At 36.1% G+C, this 6,286-nt stretch overlaps 1 pseudogene; it reads right to left on the bottom strand.

Moving 5' to 3' along the window:
* Positions 1–2,590: 2,590 nt before the first annotated feature.
* LOC100612809 (lanosterol 14-alpha demethylase-like) lies at positions 2,591–4,211 on the bottom strand (annotated as a pseudogene).
* Between the last annotated feature and the right edge of the window lie 2,075 nt (positions 4,212–6,286).

Genomic DNA, 6,286 nt, shown 5'->3' on the forward strand with positions numbered 1-6,286 from the left:
TAGTCTATGGCAGATAGAAAAGTTTTGGTTAGCAAGAGAAGCACAGTATTTATTCACTTAAAAAAAAAAACTTCTTCAATGACTTTTTAATATCGATGAATTTTTTTTAACTTCTGTAATTTTGTTCTGATGCAAGTACACTTAAAAAGTAGAGATAATTTTTCATAATCTATGCTTGGCCTGTGAGTAGTATTATGTCTGTGAATATTTTGAACATACTTATTTCAATAACTTTAAATTTTACATTATTGCCAATTCTTGTGATGAGATACAATTTGATTTCTGGAATAACCTGACTTTATTTGCTTTTATTTATTTATTTATTTATTTATTTATTTTACTTTGAGTTCAATTTTATTGTGATGTATTTTCTATTTTTTTCAAATAGAAAATACATCACATGTTTACATTTGCACTTCTAAGATTAAGAATTTTAAAAGTTTATAGCATTTTGTCATGTATATTTACCTGAAATTTCTGCATCCTTTAGGAAACATGATTTAGCATCCATTCCCAGGCATGTTGCAGACTTAGGACTTCGATTTCTTTACTTTGTGTAAAGTGTCTTTACTTTGTTATGAGCTGAATGATTAGCAGGCTTACAAAATAGAACAAGGAGTTCTGAATCTTTGCCAGCCTTTCATAGCTCCTTGCTTATGGGATCATACAGATCTAGATTCCACAGCAAAATATAAAGTCCTTATTTTCCATTCCCATGCAGACATTAACATCCCAACTCCCATTGTTCAGGTCTTTCTGTAGTTCTGACTTACCTGAGATCTCGCTGGCTTGAAGTCTCACAAATCTTAACTATGATTTCCATTTTTTTTTCTTTCTGGTTTCTAAATAGTTTCCTCCTTGGTTTGAGCTAAACTTGTTCTGAAAGTTGTTTTAGATATATATTTTCTTATCCTTGGAATGGCAAAATGAGATGTGAGAGTTCCTACCACAAACCTGAATCTGCCATATTAAATAGAAGTCAGCACAAGGTACACTTCAATTAGAATATATATCATATTATGTTTATTTTTCTGAGATACCAAAAGTCAAGATTTGACTCACCTCTCAGAGATAAATTAGTGTGAATTTAAATAATAATTCAGAATATTAGTCTCCCAATTCTACTACTTCAATAACCTTGCATATTTTCTCTTTGGATTTTTTTTTTACTCGAAGTAATTAAACTGGGCAATGTAGATAAATAGATGGTAGTCTATATATATTCTTTAAAAGTATATTTCTTTTTTTCAAAGAGAATTTTAATGTGAAAAATTAGCAGAGTTTCTGTCTTCAAAATTAGAGTTTAACATGAGTCTTCCAGTGTTTTAAAAAGAACTGTAATATACATAAAGCAAAATATTTTGGCATCATCTAGTGAAAACAGACGATGTGGTATTTTTTCAGCTATCTCATATAGTTAGGCCCCGAGTTATAATTTGAGGTAAGTTGATTCCTAAACAGAATGTCCTTTACAGAATGTGACCAATTATATTACTCCCAAGGACCTTGTTTCAGATTATCTTAAAACCAGAGTTCACTGATCTCACATTTTAAAAAGTAAAAAGTTTGTTAACTGTTTTAATCAACATAAGTAGTAACAAACATCCCTAATTGGATTCTAGAGAGGAAGCAGGGAAGGCCAGGCGCGGTGGCTCACACCTGTAATCCCAGCACTTTGGGAGGCCAAGGTGGGCGGATCACGAGGTCAGGAGTTCACGACCAGCCTAGCCAACATAGTGACACCCTGTCTCTACTAAAAATACAAAAAATTAGCCAGATGTGGCGGCAGGTGCCTGTAATCCCAACTACTCAGGAGGCTGAGGCAGAGAATTGCTTGAACCTGGGAGGCGGAGGATGCAGTGAGCTGAGATCACGCCACTGCACTCCAGCCTGGGTGACAGAGCGAGACTCCATCTCAAAAAAAAAAAAAAAAAAAAAGAGGAAGCAGGGAACAACTGAGCCAAAACAAAATTATCCCCTAAGGACTTCCACATAAATGTGACCTTGTAGAACTAGATACATATTTATCAGGTAAATATGTAATTATTTAGTAATTAGATCAAGATACATGAGCAGTCTTTAGCATTAATAATTACATTATTTTTAGGAAATCTTATCAAATATGGTCCTGAATCTCTTAATTTCCTATATGCAGTGATTTTAGTTAAAATTCCAAAGGATTTTTTTTCTATAACATCTCCATTTCTGAGTATCATCATACCGAAACAATTAGTATTCTCTTATTCAAGGCTTTAGATGTTTGATTATTCCCTACCCTTCCATCCTCACACACACAATAATTGCCCAGATAAATAATAACCTGTGGTTTCAAAGTATCTCACTGGGATTTTTAGTTTTTGTACCTTGCAGGACTAGTCCAAGATTTGAATACCCTGAACTTATTTGGCAAGAGCTATGAGTACTCTTAAAATTACTACCTGGAAATTATATTATTTAGAATCTGCCAATTACCTAGATCCCCCTGAACAATTGTTTTACTAATGAACTTCCTGAAAGCACATGTATAAGTATCATAACTCTAAGAAAATGTTTCAAATGTTATTATATTTGATAGAACCATTCAGTTAACAAAATACTAAATCATAAACTGGCTTTTAGAATTACACACTCAAAAAAACAGTACACTACAAGAGTTGTTTTGTACACTTCATTCTCTTTGAATGCCTTTGTGGCTTACAGTGATGATCACATATATTAGTTCCTTGCAACATTTTTCATTTTGATCTTCGTTTGTAATGGATAACTGGGTTTTCAGGGGTGTGAATCATAGTTGTATAATTCACGGTGGGAAAGTATCCATCAATGAGATCAAATTCATATAAACGAAGCATAGTGGACCAAATTGTCTTAATTTGAACATAGGCAAAATTTTCCCCAATACAACCATGATGCCCAGCTCCAAATGGCACATAGGCAAACTTTTCCCTTGATGCTGGGTTATCCTATAAGTAGCGATCAGGATTAAAGTCCAGGCGTTCTACCCATGAATCTTTAAGTCTTTGATTGACAGTAGGAGAAACACACACCTGATGTCCCGGAGGAATGGTATACCCTGCCACAGTTTTAGGAATTCTGGCCATTCTCATCATGATCATTACAGGATGTCTAAGTCTTAATGTTTCTTTTATACAGCGATCAAGTAAATTTAGATCCTTGAGCTGGTCATAAGTTAAAGGAGGCAGATTCTCTCCACAGACTGTTTTCTGTTCTAAATAACATTTTTCATGAAGTGTTTTGTCTCTGGCCAAAAAGAAGCCCATCTAAGCACTAGTTGAGGATGTATGCTGCTCTGCTAAGAGTAATCCAATACGCATCCCTGCTACTTCATCATCAGTCAAAGGACGCCCATCCTCGTATGTAGCATCTAGTAAAGTTTGGAGAATGTCATCAATTTTTTCTTGAGACTGTCTGCGTTTCTGGATTGCCTTATAGAAAATATCCTTGATTTCCCGATGAGCTCTGTCCCTGCGTCTGAAACTAGGCAAAGGCAGCCAACCTGGTAAGAGCCAGGCTGCATGGCTGAAACCTCCATCCAAATCTGCATACAGCTGTGCTACCTTTTCATTGTGTTGACTTCTGATTTCCTTTCCATGCAAATAATGGCTAGCTGTTAAAATTATGAGCTCAGAAAGAGCTGCAAACACATTTTTTTCTCCACTTTCTCCCCAACTCTCAAAGTATTCCTTTGTTTCTTTTTCAATTATAGAAACATGCTATTTAAAATGGGCTATATTAAGGCCACTTTTTAACATTTTCTTCTGCTCCAAGAAAACTGGATTAGGCACATCGTAAGCAACTCCCTTCCCAAACACAGGTGTTGTCAGGCGACTGTAGACATCTTCTGCATTCAGGACTTCATTTTTACTATTAAAAAGCAGTGCAGCAGCATCACTCCCCAGAAGGTAAGTAAATGCCTTGCCTACCATGATAAAACTAAATACAGGTCCATAATTCCCATATGCATTTTCTAGAAATTCAGTTGGACTTTTCCCAAATGCTATGGCATGCCCAAGGAAAGGAATTGGGGAGAAAATGTACGGAGGACTTTTCGCCCCTGCGGTCAGCTGGACCAGGTGGCCGGCGGCGAGACGGAACAAGTAGACCAGGCTGAGGGTGAAGGCGCAGGCGATCAGCAGCATGGACAAGAGGTTGCCGCCTGTAACCTCCTCCATCGCCTGGCCCAGCACCTACCCACCCGCCTGTAGCAAGCCCAGCAGCATCATCCCGGCCGCCGCCGCCATTTCACTCTGTCGGAGACACTGAAGGCCGAGGTCGCCACCGCTCCTCCTAATCGACGGGGCAAGAGAAGCTGGCAGATGGTCGTCCACAGGCGGCCCCGGCCCCCAGGTCTCCTACTCAAAAGTATATTTCTTTATTCAATAACTATTTATGGAGTACATACCATGTAGCAAGCACTGTTTCAGTTAACAGGGATATTCATTGACAAATATAGAAATATTTCTCACTTTCAGTGGGTTTGTATTCTAATTTGGGACTCAGAAAGTACACAGACACACACACACGTACACAGTATAATATAATAAATACAATGTAATCATAGAGACACTGGTAGATACATGTTATACAAAAAATAAAGGAAGTTTACTGAATCAAATGGCAGTACAATTTTTAGTTATTTGAGAATCTCCATAGAGGTCGTGCTAATTTACAGTACCACTAGTATTTTGTAAGTGTTCTCTTTTCTGTGTGTAGTAATCAACCTAGGTGTCTGTCAACAAATGATTGGATAAAGGAAATGTAACACACATATATATATATATATAAAACATGTATATCTCACATATATAATATATAAAGTATGTTTAGCATATATAACATATAACATATATAACATATAAAATATATGTAACATATATATTTCATACACACACACGTTGGAATACTACTCAGTTATAAAAATATTAAATCATTTTCTTTACAGTCACATGGATGAAACTGGAAGCCATTATCCTAAGTGAAATAACTCAGAAATAGAAAGTCAAAAACTGCATATTTTCACTTATAAGTGGGAGCTAAACAATGGGTACACGTGAACATATAGAATGGAATAATCAATATTAAAGACTCCAAAAGGGAGGAGGGTGAGACGGTCAGAGGGGGACAAGGGCTGAGAAATTATCTACTGGGTACACTGTTCACTATTTAGGTGATAGTTTCAGTAAAATCATAGATATCACCTGTACACAATATCTCCATATAAAAAAACTGCACTCATACTCCATAAATGTATTAAAATAAAAATAAAGGTTAATTGGAAAAGACTGAAGTCGGGAGGACTATTACAAGTAGAATGATCAAAAACACTTCTCAAGATATAAAATTTGGACAGCATGTAAATTAAAATTGTTAAAATATATAATTGGAAAGTTTGTGAGAAGAATTTTCCAAGCAGGAAAAACAGAAATTCATATGCCCTGACATGGGAACAAACTTGTCACGTAGCAAGAAAATTGAGGCCACTAATGCGAATGCATGGAATAAAGGGGAAAGAGTGTTAGAATTGGGCATTGGAATTCAGTAGTAGCCAAGGGCCATTAAAAGATGTTCACATTCGAATCCCTGGAACTTTTGAATATGTTATGTTACATGGCAAACGGGAATTAAAATTTCAGATAGAACTAAATTTGTTTATCAGCTTATTTTGAAATGGGGAATATACAGTAGATTATCTGGGTGGGCACAGTATAATCACAGATTTCTTTATAAGTAAAATAGGAAGCCAGAAAAGTCAGTGTCAGAGGACTACAATAGGAAAGACTCAATAGTCATTGCTGACTTAAAGACAGAAGAGATCCATCAACCAGAGACTACATAGGCAGCACCTTGAGAACTGTAAAAAGAAAAGAAATGGATCTCCCCTAGAGCCTCAGGAAGGAATGCAGACCTCAACACATCTTCACTGTAGCCCAGTGAAATCCATTTTGCATTTCTAATCTCCAGGACTATAAGATAATACATTTGTGTTGATTTAAGTGTTATGTTTCTGTTTCTGTTTTACTGCAGTGTTAGGAAACAAATACAGGCATCTCATCTAGGGCCTTTTCAGAGGCCTTCAGTAGCACTTTGGGTTTTGTTCTAACTTTATAGGAACCCACCACAACATAGTTGGCAAGAAAATAATACAATATACCTTATTGATTTACAACAATATTCTAGCTAACCCATAGAGGGTAGTTCAGAAGGGATTATCAATTTAAGCAACAAGATTTGTTAGAAAGATATTGTAATAGTTCAGATGAAAGGA

This window comes from Pan troglodytes, chromosome 2, assembly GCF_028858775.2.
Source record: "Pan troglodytes isolate AG18354 chromosome 2, NHGRI_mPanTro3-v2.0_pri, whole genome shotgun sequence".
NCBI lineage: Eukaryota > Metazoa > Chordata > Mammalia > Primates > Hominidae > Pan > Pan troglodytes.